Source organism: Lactuca virosa, chromosome 3, assembly GCF_052849685.1.
Source record: "Lactuca virosa cultivar CGN04683 chromosome 3, Lactuca_virosa_CGN04683_v6, whole genome shotgun sequence".
Lineage (NCBI taxonomy): Eukaryota > Viridiplantae > Streptophyta > Magnoliopsida > Asterales > Asteraceae > Lactuca > Lactuca virosa.
The window spans coordinates 109228536-109248992 of NC_136428.1; positions in this window are offsets into that span (position 1 = coordinate 109228536).

Consider the following 20457-nt stretch of genomic DNA (forward strand, 5'->3'; position numbering starts at 1 on the left):
ATACTCTCTTTTCAAATTACTTGTATTCTCAGGGAAATAATACACAGGTACTCCCCGAGCTTTTTGAGAAGATAGAGCTATGCTGAGTCATATCTTCTTTTGTATAATTATTTTGGTTCAATATACAATGATTGAACACATGTAAATACTTATACTTTTTAAATACAATGGTTGTTTGTACTTTGATTACTATGATGCATGTGTTGTGATACTACAATTTAAGTCCTCCACCCCGGACGTTTCCGCAGTCTGGTTTGGGGGTGTGACAGTTCGTGCCGGGTTTGTCGCCGTAGATAACTAGAGTTTCACTAGACGGCAGATTAAGACGAACAACCTTTTCGTAACACGTAATGTCGGCACGTTGAGAACTCAACCAATCCATGCCGATTATGACGTCGGAACTTTTAATTGAGACCGGCATGAGGTCGATTGGAAATGAATGGCTATCTAGTGTTAGTGTACATCCTATGTATATGCAACTAGTACTCTCTGTTTTCCCGTTAGCCATTTCTACAGTGAACGGTTCTTTAAGTGCATGTGATTTTTGTTTAAGCAAGTGAGCAAATTTCTGGTTCACGAAACTCCTCACCGCTTCACTATCAAACATAATGCATGTATAAGAGTTATCGAGGAGAAACGTACCAATGACCACTGTGGGGTCGGCAACTGCTTCCTCGTGGCCTATAGCCAAAATTCTTCCCACTCCTCCAGCATTCCCTGCCTTCGGGCAGTTCCTCTTGTAGTGGCCCACCTCGCCACAACCCTATCAAGCCTGGCCCACACCAGCACCGGGGACTTGGGTGATTGGCCTTGTCGGAGCTTTGCAGAAACGGGCAGTGTGCCCCTTCCTGTTGCAGTTAGAGCACTGCATTTCCCGGCAGGGTTCGTTGTGGTGGAAGCTGCATTTGTTGCACTTCGGCAAGATTCATGTGTACTGCTTTACCAGCGCAACAGTAGTAGGTGCTATTGCAGCATGAACAGCTACGACCTGCTGCTTTTTGGCAGCTTTCTGCGCAGCGTTCTTCTTTTTGTCATCTCAAAACTTCCGCTTGTTGTCAGCGGATTTGGAGGGTTCTGAGATGGCTAAGGTTGTTGTTGTTGACGGGGTACGAACCCCATGGTCAATGAGCCGTTGTGCCAATCGCTTGGCACTATCGAAGGTTGTGGGGTTGGAAGCTAGGACATTTCTCTGAAATGGAGGCATCAGCCCCCAGATGTACCTCTCCACCTTCTTCGCTTCAGAATGGACCATTCCCGGACATAGTGCTACCAGATCCCTGAATCTGGCAGTGTAGGAGACTATGTCGGAGCCCTTCATGGTTAGGCTCCAAAGTTCCTGTTCAAGCTTTTGAACTTCGCCCCTCGGGCAGTATTCCTCGATCATGAGCTCCTTAAGAGCTTCCCAGCCCATGACATTTGCCACTATCAAAGTTAGTGACTTGACATGGATATTCCACCATGTCAGGGCTCGGTCCGCTAAGGTGCAGGCGGCAAATTTTACCTTGCTCCCTTCCGTACAGGAGCATATCTCAAAGATCGACTCCGTTTTCTCGAACCATTGCGAGAGGGCAATGATTCTGCCAGTCCCATTGAAGTTTCTGGGTTTGCAGCTGGTGAAGTCCTTGTACGAGCACTCCCTAGAGCGCACTGAAGCTTCAACGGTAGTAGGAGGCACATTAGTCCCACTCCTGCTAGTACCGGTAGTGGTGAATTATGCTAGGGATGCCGTAACAGCCGCATTCACAGCAGCTTGAATAGCTGTTGGGTTGTATTGAGGAGGAGGAGGTGGTGGAGTTTGATTCGGAGTTATTAGAGTAGCGCGCCTATTTGATCTACGCGGAGGCATCTTGAAGCTATAAAATCACAAAGATGAAGATATTGGTGAGAATTTAATAGAGAGAATGATGAGAGTGACTCATGGACTAACTCTCCATAGCCCAACAACACAGATGAAAGTATGATTGAATAAAGATCTAGTACTAGAAAAATGAAAGCATTTGGATAATAATTCCCATGAGATTAGATATCTGTCAATAATATTGGTATTACAGATGTAACTAGTTCGGGAAAATGACCTAGAAGTAGGTCTTACATCAAACCAGGATAGGAAAATTTTGACAGCATAAAGACCTAATAGACTGAAAGTTCAAGGTCTTAAGATAAACAGGAAAATTATAGGGAAAAGTGCTACTTAGAGCATAGATAAGAAGGCTAATCCTTAGATAAAAGGAAATTTGAGCATAGCATTCCCTACTGGCGACGGGAACCCCTTGGGCGAACCCTTAAGTCAGCCAGCTGACGCTCTATGTCAAGAAGGTGTCGCTCGTACACTCGCTGACGCACGCGGTGTTCTATGACTTCGGCTCGAGTCACAGCTAGCTCTTGCAGTAGAGACTCATGGTCTCTCGCAGTCCTCTCGCGAACATCTTCCAGACGACGAATGTGGATAGTGTTGTTCCCCGCATTGGCATCAACTTCCGCAATTCGATTAAGAGTTGTCCTACCCTGTATTTCGTTACGAGCAACCCCGCGGACCAGAATAGGCAGGACTCTGTCCGCTGAGCCTCCCTCGCTCACGTTGTAGAAGCTTTTGTCTCCATTTTATGGCATGGTTTGACCCTGTTCTTGACTCCATGTCTCCAAACTTTCCACCCACAGAGGCGTCGGGCCTTGAAATGTCGGACGAGGGTTAGGATTTGGGATTTGAGCTACCAGGGGTTGATCATTGACTTCTGGCTCGGAGTCAGAATCCTACATGAAGTTCTCTGCGAAGTCATCGTCCAACGGAATCGCATGATTCTCTTCTGGCTCTTCGTCGAGCCATCCATCATTGTCGTGGTTGGGGAAGTATGGGTCGCCGTGGGGATGGAATTCAGCCATGTTATCTACGCGAGAAAAGGGGTAAAAGAAATAATTAATAGACGTACTAATTAAGATAATTATAAGATGATCCTTACCAGTTACTCCAACATTTGCGTAGCGCATACCAGTCATATGTAACCAAAACAGGATAAACCTTCGAATAAGTGACCCTAACTCTAAGTCCACAACCAAACAAGGACCAGGAAGTAAAGCAAAGACCACAGATTCTAAGTCTATAACACCCTAGTTACATATAACCTTAGCGTATTCACTCAGCAACTATTGACATACTAATAAAGACCTTTTTAGTTTGCACATAAGTAAATTTTAGTAACACAAAATACTCCTATAGTATTTTAAGTGTATGTTATGTTCTAATGTTTTCATTGTAGTAGTGTTGGTAAGCTTTTAGACTTGCTGCAACACCACAAATATTCCTAGGCACATGCTAATTACTCCTCGGAAAGATATAGTTGATCAGGCTATATCACTCCCAGATCTGATTATATGTCCCCAAGCCTACTTGTGCTGTCCAACAATCGTAATACTTTTGTTTTGTCCTAGTGACACTGATTTTAGTATGAATGCAGGTATGTATACTTTGGTTAAATATTTTATTATTTAAAAGTATAAACTCTTGGTCAGAGTATTTTAATCTCGTTGTGTTTATAGTTGTATATCTTTTATGGGTTGATATACTCAATTCACTATAAACAATGCTCTGATACCAATCTGTCACACCCCAAAACCGGAACGGCAGAAACGTTCGGGGCGGAGGACGTCATGTACAGTATCAAACCAATGCATAATAGTAAAACAAGCAACAACATCATCCATTGCATTAATAGTATAATTTAATACAAGTGTGTTCCGTATAGTTTATAAGACACCAAAAATATGAATCAAAATAAGAGATGAGTCTTGAATGTGCTCCATCTTCTCAAAACCTGGTCATCGATACATGTCTACTGGCGACCTGAGAATACAAGTTATTTTGAAAGCGTAGATCAGCATTAAAGCTGGTGAGTTCATAAGTATTTTAGTGTCATTGTTTGTATAAGTTTGAAGAAAGTGCTTGTAAATGTTTGATGTAAAAGTTTGTAAGTGTTTGATGTAAATGTTTGTAAACTTCCTACAAAATCCTATATTTTCTACTAAAGTAGTCTACTACCAAGACTCAACTGTTCTTTATGTTTGTTCTTTTGTAAAAGTGTGTGTGTTTTCCCAAAGTATGACTATCATTACCAAAATGTAGTTTTCATTATCGTTTATGTGAGAAGATCACAATGTGAATGAAACGGGAAAGAAAGATGTATTGTAGTTTTATCTATGTAACTACCAATGTACTAACTACCTTAAACTTGTTTGTTTAATTAAGGTAAAATGTGATAAGATTGTAACATCCATAAAATTTGAGCCAAATTAAAACATTTTAATTCATCCAAAAACCATTAAGTTCATACATTCCGTTTTTCCAAATAGTTTAAACATCAGAGTATCCCCCAGAACCATATCACATAAATCATAAAACATGAGGAGCGGTACGATAACGCCTTCGCCTTGCCACGATCTCCTTAAGTACCTGAAACAATACACTGAAACTGTAAGCTCGAAAGCTTAGTGAGTTACCCCCAAAATACCAACCACACATAAACATACTCATAACATATCACAATACAGAACAACCATGCACATTGGGTCTACTATGTGACTGGTCCGCCCGCACCGGGCCTTCAGTCCACCTGGTCCACCCTCCGAGTCTAGCCATGTACATCAAGTCTACAGTGTGATTGGTCCGCCTGCACCGGGCCTTCAATCCACCTGGTCCACTCTCTGAGTCTACAGTATGACTGGTCCGTCCACACCGGGCCTTCAGTCGGCCTGGTCCACTCTCCGAGCCTCGGCACGTCTGGTCCACCCTCTTGGGGCCTTCAGCCTATCCGGACCGCTCGTTGGGCCTTCGGAATACCCAGTCCGCCCTGGGTATGTTGGCCTACAGCACAAAGCAGGACCCGCCTCAACCCAACCCCCGTCAAACAACCATGTGCACATAAAACAATTATTCACATAACAAATCTTTAACCAGACAAACGGTCTAACAGATCACATAGCATATCAACATCCTAACCAGGATTCCGACCTATCTGGTCACTAGCATAACATTACCCTACATACCGGGTACCGACCTTAGACAGGTCACTAACATAACACCACCCTAAATACCAGGGTGCAGACATAGCAAATCAATACATATCAAACAAATACCTGGATTTCCATCCGATAGAGGGCCGGCCTTGGTGCCGTAGACCCTGTCGATATAGTGAGGATAACTCACCTGCAATTGCCGACTGAAGAGATACGACCAAGCTGCTCCGACCACCGACACGAACTTCACCACAACACACTACAAAAGGACCAATACCGAAATTACCAAAATACCCTTGGAAGTCAAACTGGTCAACTCTTGGTCAAAGTCAAAGTCCTCAGTCAAAGTCAAAGTCCTCAGTCAAAGTCAACCTTCCTGGTTGATTCTACTCGTCGAGTCGACCCGTCGACTCGTCGAGTTCCTATACTCAGAAACTCCCATAACACGACTCAACTCGCCGAGTCGCCCCAAGACTCGTCGAGTCCAACGATCTCCGAGTCCCATCCTGCTCAACTCACAGAGTCGTCCCTCGACTCACCGATTCGAGGCTTAACCAGAAGAGGTTAGGGTTTCGTGACCAGACTCGTCGAGTCCAAGAACAGACTCGCCGAGTCCAAGGCAATCTTCAACAGACTCGCCGAGTTGTTCTTCAACTCGCCGAGTCCATGCACATGTTCATACAACTCGTTGAGTACACCCATGTGACTCGCCGAGTCCCTTCAGTTCTCAATCCATTCAGAGGCTTTTCGAGCCATGTAGGGGCTCCAATCCATAGATCCACTCTTCTACAGCCTAACCTTCACATAAAGTTGCAAACTTTACGTGAAACCAAGGAGATATAAGCCCAAAATACTCTAGGGCTAGGGTTTATGACAAAGGGGCTTCACCAATAACTCTTAAACAGGAGATTTATGACATTAAGGACCATCACAAGCCTAGATCTGAAGTAGCAACCTCAGATCTAAGCCTCTAACTCGAAATAGATCTCAAACAAGCTAAGGGACTCCAAATCAACCACCAAGGATGAACCAAAAAGGAAATAGCTTAAGATAATGACTCCTTACCTCTGAGATGTGCCCAAACTGATGTAGATCCCAGATCTACACAAGCCCCTTGATGCTAGCCTCTAATTTCTCAAGCTCCTTCCACCAAATTCCTCTTCCAAGCTCCAATCTCCTCAACAATGAAGTCTCACACGAAATTAGGGTTTTCTGGAACTCTCTGGGGGATTAGGAGGCTGGGAGGAGGACATAAAGTCCTTTAAATAGGGTGCAACCCTCGGGATTAGGGTTTCCTCATTCCAGCACCAACTCGTCGAGTACGTCTTCCGACTCGGCGAGTTGGCCACTTAATCCTGCGATCAATCCTGCTCCGACTCGACGAGTAGCATACCTACTCGTCGAGTAGCTTCCTTAATTTACACTTAGCACCCTTCAACTTCTTGCTTCCGAACCTGGGATGTTACAAAGATTGTAACCATACTTGATCGACTAGTATAACACGACATTCAAGACGTCGAAATGATATGACATTCGTCACCCGTAGACCTGCAGGTCCCACTGTAGCTAGCAGCAAGGTGTAGGATGGACAGTCCCGTATAGATCTATACACAAATTCACGCTCTCCCTCTAGGAGACTCTGGGTACAAAAGGTGATGCATCAGTATATTTCTGCGCCATGAAGTAGTATCTCACATTAATTTTATAGTATTCTTATGTTTGTATAGTGTGTTCTCTCTGTCTAGTATATAGTATGTCCTCTAGTGTATAGTGTGTAGTATGTATTGTTTCTCGTTATAGTATGCACTTTTTCTCTTTATAGTGAGTATTGTCTCTCGTTATAGTATGTACTGTTTCTCTTTATAGTGAGTATTGTCTCTCGTTATAGTATGTTTGAACTGACTCATGTATGAACTGACTCTTGTATGTTTCATTGTTCTAGTAATAGTAAGCAGTGACTTCCTAAATTATACCTATTATAGTTTACTAGCAATGTTGTTTGTATGAATGAACATGTTTGTACACCTTTGCTACCCAAAGGTATTGAACTGAATGAAGAACTTTTATATCTATATACATATACATAATATATAACTAAGATTCAAATGACCTTCGGACAAACAACCGATACCCTAAGTCCACAACCAAACAAGGAACAGGAAATAAGGCGAGTTATCAGTCCTAAGTCCTTTCAATCCTACTTATATAACTATATCTATATAGACATGATTTGACAAAATATAAGTTTAAAAGAGTTTGATAAAGAGTTTTTCATATAAAAGAGTTTGATAAAACGATTGGAGCAATTTGTTTGAAAACACAGTTTGAAGTATAAGAAATCTATCTGTTTGATAGTTATTAATCACATGTGATTGATATAATAACTATAATTTTTCTACTTGTATTCCCCCCATAAAAGCATTTAAAATCATTTAAAAGGTAAGTTAAGGGGTATGAACTCACCTGCGGTGAGTTATACGAATGTAAGATCGGTTGCAGGATGCTAAGTGTCAAGTGAAGACTCGAGCACAACAGATCCTAATAAGCATATAATGACACACATATATGTATATATTTAGTGTTTATACAACTAATCATGCAAGGAAAACACCTTAGGACTTATGAAACACTTAGATTGAAGTGTTACAAGTACAATGGGTTGCATAAAATGGGTGTACGGCCACCCAAGTGTGTGTATGGCCAAGTGGTGTACGACCACTTGTGTGTACGGCCAGGTGTTTACGGCCATGGAGTGTACGGCCGTACACTCCTTGAAGAACATGCCAAAAAGTGTGGTCTAAGGCTCTATCTAGCATCCTCTAAGAGTTCTTGATCTTGTGTTGGAGTATAACATGAGTTTGAGGCCAAATATGCACATAAGAAGGGGTGTACGGCCACTTGAGGTGTCTACGGCCGTACACTCCTTGATGATCTTGCTTTGGACGATTTTTAAGGTGAAAATCTAGTAAGTAACAAGCATAGGAAGAGGTACTTACGATTTAGAAGCCTTTAGGGGTGTTTAAGGTCCAAGAACTTAGTAGGTGTTCTTGGTGTTCTTGGTGAAAATGAAGAACACTTGAAGATCTAACCAAAAGAAGTAATTTCATGGGTGAAATCATGGATCTTCACTAGATAGTGTAATGAATCAACAAATCAAAGGAAGTAACACTTACATATTGAAGATCTAGATGAAAAATTCGATGATACTTGAGAGAATCGATTTCTTGGCTTAGGAGTGTGAAAAGAGTTGAATGAAGGCTAAGTCTCACATATATACGTGAGAGTGTGCGGCCAGGAGGGGGTGTACGGTCGTACACCCATGTGTACGGCAGTACACTCCTCATGAAGGAGTGTTTGGCCCTTTTGAAAAGTGATGAACTTAGGGAACCCATTTCTAAACCCTAACTTTGAAGGTACTAGGCTTAGAACACTCAAACAGACTCTAAACCATGCTAAAAGATAGCAGAAACAAGTATGACTTTGATTGAATTGAACGGTTGTACAAGATAGAAATTCTGGGTTGTCACAATTACGTGTCACGGAGCAGGAGGATTGGGATCAGGGTCGGGATCAGGATCAGGTTTGGGTTCGGGTTCCGAACCAGTTTATGAGAGACTGCCCGAATTCATCCCATCATAGATCACCAGAGGCATCCTTGAGGCGACCCCGGTGATTTTTGGGTCGATCAAGGAGGGGATCGTCGAGTTGATGGAGGATTGCCTCAGGGCGTTCAGGAGCGACATGGCATCTTCCTAGACAGGGAAACGCACACTCTCCTTCAAGGACTTTAGGGGATGTGGTGCGCCAGACTTCCACAGGGTAAAGGACCCCATTGTTGCCAGGAGGTAGATCGCAGATATGGAGTCTGCTCAGTTGACGAGCTTCTGCCCTGAGCGGTCGAATGTCTGGTATGCAACAGGATGTTTGAGAGACAGAGCCAGAGATTGGTGGGAGTCAGTTGGTGATTCCCTAGGGGCCTCAGCCATTGAGGCTATGACTTGGTCAGATTTTGTGGCCCGGTTTAGGGCTGAGTTCGCGCCAGCTGTGGAGCTTCAGCAGTTGGCCAGGGAGTTTCTTGATATGAGGCAGACGACTGAGTCGGTGACGGAGATTACCGCCAAGTTCAGAGAGAGGGATTTGATGGTGCCACAGTATGCAGGGGACGAGGAGATGTGGAAGACCCGCTATCATGATATGTTTAGAGCTGACATTCGGAAACATGTCAGCTACTCGGCATGCCCGACATTGGATGACATGATAGCCAGGGCGAGGGAGAGGGAGATTGACATAGAGCACCTCTGGAAGAGGAAGACGGAGGCTGGGCAGGTTAGTGGGGTTTCAGGGAAGAAACCCAAGGGATCTGACACTGGGTCAAAGGGCCAGCCAGGCCAGAGCCGCTACAGGAAATGTGGCTGACTGCATGAGGGAGTTTATAGATTGGGATCATTGGGTTGCTATAAGTGCAGCCAGACCGGGTACTTTAGCAAGGATTGTACTGCCCCCACCCCCACATTTCAGACATCTGGCCTGATTTGCTTTCACTGCAATCAGAAGGGCCATAAAAAGGCCGACTGCCCGAGATTGACAACAGCAGTAGCGCCAATGGTGGTGCCAGCTCCAACGACCCTACGGCTTATGGATGGCCTACAGGGCAAGACAGATACTCCAGTGGTGAAGAGTCGAGCCTTCCATTTGACAGCTGAGGAGGTGCGTGCTGCAACGATGTGGTGAAAGGTATGTTTTCTTCTTCCTAGCTCTTATTATATTTCGTTTATGATATTTATGTTTATATCTCATGTGCTGTTTAGGATCGTTCCATGTGAACGGTATCCCAGTTCAGGTGTTGTTCGATTCGGGGGCTATCCGATCATTTGTCTTTCTTGGTCTTAGCAAGAGGTTCCCCGAGTCTTCGGGCATGTTGGATTGCCCTCTAGAGGTCAAGATTGCTAACGACCGATCAGTATGAGTAGTAGAGGTTTTCAGGGATTGTGTTTTGAGACTGTATGAGGAGCGCTACCTAGTAGACCTGGTTCCCATTCCGTTGTGTGGGAACAAGGTCATTATAGGAATGGATTGGTTGAGCCCCAATGGGGTAGTGATCGACTGCGCGCAACAGTTTGTACGGGTCAGGACCCAAAATGGGGGAGAGCTGGTGATTCAGGGCGAGAGGCCATAGTGTGGACCAGCTTTATGTTCAGCAGCGAGGGCTAGGCGCTACCTTCAGCAGGGTTGCGCAGGGTATGTCGCCTATATTATGGATACCCGAGAGGCGGGCACGGAAACCGTGAGTGACGTGCCAGTAGTGCGAGACTACCCAGACGTATTCCCCGAGGAGTTTCCTGGAATACCTCCGGAGAGACAGGTAGAGTTCAGGATCGACCTGGTCCCTGGTGCGGCTCCGATAGCCAAGGCACCATATCGGTTGGCTCCTCCCGAGATGCAAGAGTTGTCTACACAGCTGCAGGAGTTGTTAGACAAGGGATTCATAGACCGAGCAGTTCACCTTAGGGAGCCCCGATCCTGTTTGTGAAGAAGAAGGACGGGTCACATCGGATGTGTATAGATTACCGGGAGCTGAACAAGGTAACAGTGAAGAACCGTTACCCACTCCAGAGGATTGATGATCTCTTCGACCAGCTTCAGGGGCATCTTGGTTTTCCAAGATAGATTTTCGGTCAGGCTACCATCAGATGAGGTTCAGAGACGAGGATGTACAAAAGACTGTTTTTCGGACTCGCTATGGCCACTACGAGTTCGTGGTGATGCCCTTTGGGCTCACCAATGCTCCCGCCGCATTCATGGATCTCATGAACCGCGTATGCAGACCGATGTTGGATCGGTCTGTGATAGTTTTCATTGATGACATCTTGGTTTATTCTAAGATGCGGGAGTAGCACGAGGAGCACTTGCGAGAGGTGATGGATACCCTGAGGAGGGAGAGCTTGTACACCAAGTTCTCCAAGTTCGAGTTCTGGTTGCGCGAGGTATAGTTTCTTGGGCACCTTGTCAACCAGAATGGTATTCTGGTTGACCCGGCCAAAGTAGAGGCCATGATGAGATGGGAGGTTCCGAAGTCTCCATCTGAGATTCGGAGTTTCTTGGGGTTGGCAGGCCACTATCGGAGATTCATTAAGGACTTCTCCAAGATAGCCGTACCCTTGACCCGGTTGACGAAGAAAGCCGTGGTTTTTCGTTGGGGGCCTGAGCAGCAGGCAGCGTTCGAGACTTTGAGACAGAGACTATGCGAGGCGTTGATCCTCGCCCTGCCAGAGGGCGTGGAGGATTTTGTAGTATACTGTAATGTGTCCATTTCAGGTTTGGGTGCGGTGTTGATGTAGAGAGGGCATGTTATCGCCTACGCTTCGAGGCAGTTGAAGCCTCACGAGGCGAACTACCCGACGCATGATCTGGAGTTGGGGGCGGTTGTTTTCGCCCTCAAGATTTGGCGGCATTTCCTCTATGGGGTCCGATGTACCATTTACACGAACCACAAGAGTTTGAGGTACCTTATGGACCATCCGAATCTGAACATGAGGCAGCGTCGGTGGCTAGATGTGGTGAAGGATTGCGATTGCGAAATCCTCTACCACCCAGGGAAGGCCAACATTGTGGCTGATGCGCTTAGTCGCAAGGCAACCCTGATATGAGACATTTGCTTAGGATGACGGTGGTGACTCTGATTTTAGAGCAGATCCGAGAGGCGCAGGTTGAGGGTATGAAGGAGGAGCGCCGGAAGTGCGAGCGGATCATAGGCCAGGTGGCCTCGTTTGACTATGACAGTCGTGGGCTACTTACCCAGCATAGGAGGGTCTGGGTTCCGTACTGGGGCAGAGTACGACAGATTTTGATGGATGAGGCCCACAAATCCAGGTTTTCTATCCATCCCGGGCGACGAAGATGTACAGAGATCTTCGTCCTGATTATTGGTGGCCCTGCATGAAGCAGGATGTAGCCTGGTACGTTGAGAGGTGCCTGACCTGCAGAAAGGTCAAGGCCGAGCACCAGAGGACTCACGGCAACACACAGCCGTTTGATATCTCTATGTAGAAATGGGAAGATATTACTATGGATTTCATCACGAAGCTTCCCAGGACCGCACGAGGAGTGGATTCGATTTGGGTCATCATGGATCGATTGACCAAGAGCGCCCATTTCATTCCGATCTAGGAGAGCATTTCGTCCGAGAAGCTGGACGACATCTATATTAGAAAGGTAGTAGCACGACACGGAGTGCCAGTCTCCGTGATTTATAACTGAGATGCGCAGTTCACTACCAGATTCTGGAAGAAGTTTCACGACGAGTTGGGTACTCGCCTTCACTTCAGCACCACTTTTCACCCGCATACGGATGACCAGAGCGAGCGAACCATCCAGGCCTTGGAGGATATGTTGCGGGCATGCGTTTTAGACTTCAGTGGTAGCTAGGATACCTACCTTCCTGTTGGGTCAATATATTGGTTTATACTTTGCTTTTCTAGGAAAATATATTTTTATGTAATGTTGTATGTGTTTGCGGTTTGTGTGTATGGCCGTACACGGGTATACGGCCGTACACCCATGTACGGCCCATATCTCATATATATAGGGTGAGGAGTGTTTAGAGGAGTGTAAGGCTAGAGAGAAGAGGAGCATGTTCTAGAGAGAGAAACTAGAGAGAAGAATAGTGTGTGTGAGAGAATCTTGTGTAAAGAGCATCATTCATATCTTCAATACATTCAAGATTCAAGTTATTCTTCTTCTCCTTCTCTTCTATTTTGATCTGGCATCATCCGTTTGATTGGGATTCCGCACCATCAAACGGATCTGATTGATACACAAGCAGATTGGGGACTTACAAGTGGTATCAGAGCTTGGATTGTATCAATCAATTTTTTCAGATCTGGAGCTTATTTGATCTTATTTTGGAAGGATTTTTGCGTTTTTGGATAGATCTTGGCAAAATAAGGGGGTTTGTTCTTCGCGTTTTTCCTAAAAACTAGTTTTTGGTCGAGTTTTGGAGCAAAAAGGGTGAAAACGTCGTTTTTCGCGAGCTGTTGAAGGTGTACGGCCAGTTGAAGGTGTGCGGCCTCGGAGTGTGCGGATCGGTGTGCGGCTCGGCGGTTTACTGTCCTCGGTGTACGGCAAAGTGGCTTCGGACGGTGTTCTCGGCTAAGCGGCTTCGGACGGTGTGCGAGGCTTCACTCGGAGGTCCTGGTCAGCTCAAGACTTCGCAACATCTTATTAAAAAAAAAGGGGGGAGGGGAATTTGGAGTTGCCAGGAATCGAACTCACGCCACCCCCTTCATCAAACCAACGCCTTACCATCTGAACTAGCTTGCTGGATGGTTTCTTCCTTCACAATTTAATTCAAAAGGCTTTTTATTTCGAACCTACTTTCACAAGTTGAACACTTTTAACCCCAAAATCAATTTCCTTTATTTTTAAATTACTTTTTCAACCAAAAAATTTAGATTTTAATTTTTGACTTTTAATTTTGACTTTTTACTTAAGATTTTGACTTTGACTTTCAAGTTTCACCTTTGACTTTAAACTTTGACTTTCTCGTTTAACCTTCAAATTTTCAAATTTAGCTTTTCGGTTTGACTTCTCAAGTTTGACTTTTTAAATTTGATTTTTTTAAGGTTGACTTTTGAGTTTTCAAGTTAAAGGGCATTTTTGGTAAACAATGAGTTCTTCAAAAATCAATATCAATGAAATTTCCTTGGAAAATTTACGTGAACACTATGAATTATTACGTAGAGAGAATGAGGACCTAATATATGAGAGGTACACTATTAGGAAAGAACAAATACCATTAAAAGCACAACTAGAAGCCAAAATCAAGGATTTCCGAAAACTTCAGGAAGAGTACAGCAATAAATGTGCTAACTATAGATATTTGACAGAACAACTTGTTGCTGTAACTGCCGAACTTGATGCATTGAAGGCTAAATTTAATGATGTTGAATTTAATTTTAAGAAATTTGATGTGTCGAGTGAAGTAGTTGCGACAATGATGGAAAATAGTTTGAGATTTAAAAATAATCAGTCAAAGGGTTTAGGGTATGATAAAGTGCCTCCTCCTTTTAATCACACCTATCAGTATAACCCTTTGACAAAGGAGGAAATGGACAGAGACCCACATCTCAAATATGGATTTGTGTCAGGAGGTAGTATTAATGTTGAAAGTACTAATGTTTCTACTTCTTCTACAGATCAACCACTAAGTCATTTCAAGCAAGCAGCTGAAGAGAGTGTGTCTGATAATGAAACTGTGTCAAAGTCTGATGACTTAAATTTTTTCGATATATTTGATGATATCTTTGATAATTTTGACGTGGATGTTCCAGAAAGTGTTGAGCTGAACGATTCTAATGCTTCTACTTCTTGTGCAGGTAAAGTAACGGAAGATGAGAACAAGGAGAAAACTATTGAACAAACCAATGTCTCCTTGAACTCTGAATCTGTTGCTTCGAACTCAGTTACTTATGATCAACCTGCCATTGAGAAGTACAGGCCACCAAATCAAGCGAAACAGAGTTCCTGGTGCAAGTGTGCATGTGGGAACAACCAGGAACAAGGCAAGGACACGCCACCAGGGGCAGGAAGAAACAACTCATATGTGAAGAAGCAGACTTGCTTTCACTGTGGGACACTTGGACACATTGCCAGACATTGTCCAAATCGCGCATACATTCCCTATTACGCACAAGGCTGACAAAATGCGCCAAGAAGGAGATTTTCCAAAAGAAATCCCTCAAGGTCACGATCAGACATTGGCGAATGGAATGCCAAGAAGGCCAAGAATTCAACTCCCAAGGCCAAGAATCAAAATCCCAAGGGCAAGAAGGGAATGTCGGCCAAGAAGTCCAATCCAAGAGATGCTCCAGTGAAATCAAGATCAATCAGATCAAAGTCATCTCAATGATCGGATTCCAGTTCAAAATCAAGTACCGAGACACCCATCGGATCGAAAAAGAAATGGGTTAAGCCCAACTACAGATGGGTACCAAATGTTCAATCTCCCAAATCACCCAATGACTCTAATATTTCTACATCTTCTGTTTGTGATAAACATGATATGTCATGGGAGAGAGTATCGTGCAAGGATGACAAAGGTCAACCCAGTTTCAAAATGGACTGGGTTCCAAAGACCAACTAATCCCGCTCTGTGTCGGAGCAGCTATGGAGGCATATCATCAGACTTCGGTTTGTTGGTAGTGGCTGTTCCAGGTACATGATAGGAGGCATCTCTCAACTGTACAACATTCAGAACATTGTTTGAGAGTATGTGTCCTTTGCGGGAAAGGAAGAAAGGAAGGGATCACTCATGGGGTTTGTGCTTAACGACATGAAGAATTTTCGGATCTGTTCTGAGATTATGTGTGCTGTTCTCAGACCTTCTGGATGCAAATTCAATCGGTGACTTACGGTTTGATTTTTCTTCTTGATACTCCTGAGTTTATCTTACATTGATTCATTTCAAAGACAATTTTCTTTAATTTCCTTATATGTCTTTCTTTAGTAGGCGTTTTTGGGAAGTGATATGAAGTCTAGTGCTAAAGGGCAATATGCAATTCGTGTAATGCACTAAAGCCGAATTGTCTAGACTCTGTATTCAATGTGCTGGTAGGCACAATGGATTCAAAAGGACTAGACATTGATTGACCATGAAAGGACTTGGCTAATATGAACTTAGATAGTTTCATTTGGACTGACCATACGACGCTCGGGTAGATTGAGCAGTGAGATAAACATGGGAACCTGCGAGATACACTAAAAGTTAATTATCTAGAACTGTGGCTCAACATTTCCTAGATGTATGGATTCATGTCCTTAATTCCGGTATTGATAGGGCAACTGGGGGGTTCTGATAAAGTAGGTCTGTAGGAAATTATTTTCTTGCTTTCTATTTTTCATTCATATGTTGCTTCCTTTGCGTGATTGGAACATATCCGACCTGGAATGCAACATATGCAACTCTATCTCTATGCATTTCCATATCTATGAAATTCTTTCTATCTGTTAGCCATATGTTGTTCCCTCTGCGTGATTGGAAGACATCCGACCTGGGATACAACATATGCACTTCTATATCTGACTTCTTTCTTAATGATTGAATACTCACCTAAAGTAAGGAGTTCTTTGGAAGTTCTTGATTACCGGGGTATATCGAGAAGTGGAAAACATGTTCTAGTTCATCTAAAATTGAACCATTTAATAGGTTGTCTGTAGATCTTGCTGCTTAATTTAAGTGGACAACAATATCCTTGGTCGTCGTCAGCTAAATGTCCATTTAGGAATATATATATATATATATCACAATGACTTGTCACTTATAATCTGTCCAAATTGTCAACATCCTTTGTGTTTAAGTGGACTACAATACCGGTGATTGACAAGATCTAGACATGCAGGCGTGTGCTGATAAACGATATTGGATTGCTTGACAACTTTGATCCCAAAATATTTTTGTTTTTGTTAAATTTTTTCATAGCTTTCCTCTATGCACAAATTTAGGGGGGAATTAAAAAAATTCAAAAATCAACCAAAAATCAGAAAATTAAAAATCCAAAAATAGTGTTATTTCTGTTTTATTTCTTGTTCAAGAAAATCAAAAATCCAAAGATATTTTTGTTTATGTTTTATTTTTTTAGAAAATATGAAAAATCCAAAAATATTGTGTGCTAAGTTTTCTTTTAGTTTTGTTTTGTCTTGAAAAGTGAATTTAGATGTAGATGAGACTCATGGAGACTGAATCGAAAATTTCCAAGCCAAGGCTTCATCCGTGATTATCGAAGAATTCTCATTCGAAGGAGCAAGAAATGAAGATTATTCTTTCAACATTCAATCCTTCAACCCCAGAAGCAAGGTCAAGCTGTTCTTGAAAATTATGTGACAGATTGTATTGAAACCTCCTCAATCAGTCTGCTGGTATCTATGAACCTGCTGAAGTGATCCAGAAGATTAGATTTCTCTATTGTTCTCTCTAAAGATTCTCAAGCCGAAAGCGCTATTTTTCAAGAATCTTTTCAAGAAGCCTCCTCACCCAACGTGCGTTCAAAGCCAAATCCTGAAGAAAAGCCCAACCGCTCAAGATGAAGTCATTCATTGAAGATTCATCAAGCTGTAAAGAAATTTGAAGATTAATGCTGAAGCCAAGCTCCCGATGAAGATTGACAAGAATAGCCAGCTACTTTTAGGGGGAGTTTGTTGGGTCAGTTACAAAAGAAAGCTATAAACCAAGGGGGAGATTGTTGGGTCAATATATTGGTTTATACTTTGCTTTTCTAGGAAAATATATTTTTATGTAATGTTGTATGTGTTTGCGGTTTGTGTGTATGGTCGTACACGGGTGTATGGCCGTACACCCATGTACGTCCCATATCTCATATATATATGGTGAGGAATGTGTAGAGGAGTGTAAGACTAGAGAGAAGAGGAGCATGTTCTAGAGAGAGAAACTAGAGAGAAGAATAGTGTGTGTGAGAGAATCTTGTGTAAGGAGCATCATTCATATCTTCAATACATTCAAGATTCAAGTTATTCTTCTTCTCCTTCTCTTCTATTTTGATCTGGCATCATCTATTTGATTGGGATTCCGCACCATCAAACGGATCTGATTGATACACAAGCAGATTGGGGACTTACACTTCCCTTGGCAGAGTTTTCCTACAATAATAGCCATCACGCGAGCATTGACCGTCCTCCCTTCGAGATGCTATACGGGAGGAAGTGCAGAACCCCGATATGTTGGGGTGAGGTTGGGCAGAGGGTCATGGGGAGTACCGAAGTGGTACTCAAGATGACGGAGAGGATCCAACATATCCGGATCAGGATTCAAAATGCTTATAGGCAGCAGAAAAGTTATGCCGACAAGCGTCGTTCGGACCTGGAGTTCCAGGTCGGGGATATGGTCCTCCTGAAGGTGTCATCCGGTTCAGGAAACGGGGCAAGTTGGGCCCCAGGTACATTCGGCCTTTCAGGGTTGCTGCCCGAGTGGGCAAGGTGGCGTATAGGCTGGATCTGCCAACTGAGCTTAGCCAGATACACAACACCTTTCACGTCTCCCAGCTGCGGAAGTGCCTGGTAGACGATTAAGAAGTGGTGCCTCTAGAGGATATTCAGGTGGATGACAGCCCGAACTACATCGAGCGGCCAGTATCTATCCTCGACAGGAAGTCGAAGGATCTGAGGAACAAGAGGGTCGAGCTGGTGAAGGTGCAATAGTAGCACCGCCAGGGCTCAGAATGGACTTGGGAGCCGGAGGACGAGATGAGAGAGCACTACCCCGAGCTTCTTCTAGACGCAGTAGCAGACTTCGGGGACGAAGTCTGAAATAAGTGGGGGAGATTTGTAGCGATCGGTTCCTGGTATGTACTTTAAATATGAATTTTTTTTTGAGAGTTTGCACCCTATTTAAACACCTTAACTGGCTTCATTTACAGCCTCCAGCACCCTCAGATCATCCTCACGAAACCCTAATCGATTTTTGAGTGTTCTTGAGCTCTTTGTGACATTTTATGTGTGTTAGAAGCTTGAGAAGAAAGAGAAGGCTTGAGAGATCAAGAGCAGGCAAGTAGATCCAGAAGTTTTGGCACATTTCCAGCTTGATTAAGGTAAAAAGCTTCAACCTTGACCATTTATGTCTTAGATCTCTAGTTAGGACAAGTTTCTACCTTTTCTAAGCTTTAGTAGAGCCACTTTCGGGATTTTGTGGTTCTAAGGGGGTATAACTTCAGATCTTGAACCATTGAGGGTTCCCATGGCATAAAGGTGCCAACTTTATTGCCATGGGAGTCCCATGCACCTTGTGGACCTCATTTTTGGGTCTTTTGAGCTTGAAGACCCATTCATGGACGTAAAGTTTGTGACTTTACGTGTAATATAGACCCTAGGAGGTTAGATCTATGTCCTGGAGGCATTAAGGCCGACTGAAATCGACCGAATAGTTTTGTACATGGAGGGACTCGGCGAGTCGCTCATATGACTCGGCGAGTCGAGTCGCAGTTACCCCCAAACCTTTTCTGATAACGAGCAATGTGTTGAGTTGGAAGAAGACTCGGCCAGTTGGGTTCGTTATGGACCTGAAGATCATGGAGCTAGGCAAGTTCAAGACTAAGTCCCAACTGCATGAAGAAGAACTCAACGATTTCATAGGGAACTCGGCGAGTCCAGGACTGGACGTGCCATTTTGCATGATGCAGGACTCAACAAGTTCAAGAATGAACTCGGCGAGTCAGTTGTAGAAGGTCCCGACCTTGTATGAAGGAGAACTCGGCGAGGTCTTGAAAGACTCGGCGAGTAGAGTCGAAGCTATTAGCATTCTAAGGATTATGGAACTCGGCGAGTTGATGGGTCAACTCGGCGAGTTGAGTCAACTAGATGTTGACTTTGACCCAAAAGTTAACTTTAACCAGGGTGTTGACCTTGACTTTGACCTGAGTTGACATTTGAAAGGGTCAAGTGTATGAAATGGTAATTAAGGAAGGTTGTTTTGTGTAGGAGTTGAGAGGAGTTGATCCCGTCATAAAGAATAGTTCAGACACTTCACGACATTGAGGTGAGTTACCTTCCAATAGGAGTGGGTCTAAAGCACCAAGGTTGGCCCACTAGTAAGATTTATAGTAGAGATGATTGTCTTCGTGATAATTATCTGGTATATGCTATTTGTTATGATTATGTACTAGCATGATATAATGTTAGGTAGTAGGGGGAATAGTCCCCATGTTACAGTCGTAAGGGCCGAAAGGTAGGTCGGGCACCCCATATATGCTCGACAGTATGTTTATGCTATGTGATTATGTGGTAGTAGTAGGGATGGAACAGTCCCCGTAGCTGGTTGAGTTAAGCCGGAGGGTAGGTCGGCACCCCCGAATAGCCCGACACGGTAGGTCGGCACCCCAGAATTGTCGGACAGGGTAAGTTGGTACCCCAAAATTGCCAGACAGGGTAGGTCGGGCACCCCAGAATTGTCCGACAGTATGTTAGTTATGTGGTATGTGGTATGATGGGGGAACTCACTAAGCTTCGTGCTTACAGTTTTCAGTTTTGTTTCAGGTACCTCTTCAACAAAGAGGAAAGAGCTGGCGCGGTAGCTGCGCATCACACACACAGGATTTCCGCACTATGACATTCTTGGGATTGTGCTCTGATAGTATTACTATTTTCATGATATGGTTTTGAGACATGTGATTGTGGTTTTGATGAAATGATATGACTTGATGATGTTTTCTTATAAATGTTTTTCTAAATTGTTATATCGAAAATGAATTTTATGGTCTTGAAAATTGGGATGTTACAAATATAATATAATATAATATAATATAATATAATATAATATAATATAATACGTATAATATAATATAATATAATATAATATAAAAAAGCTCGAGTAATCTAAGAGTTTAATTTTGTTATGATTGATTATCTTATTTTTAATTTATATAAGTTGTCTCAATAAAACCAAAT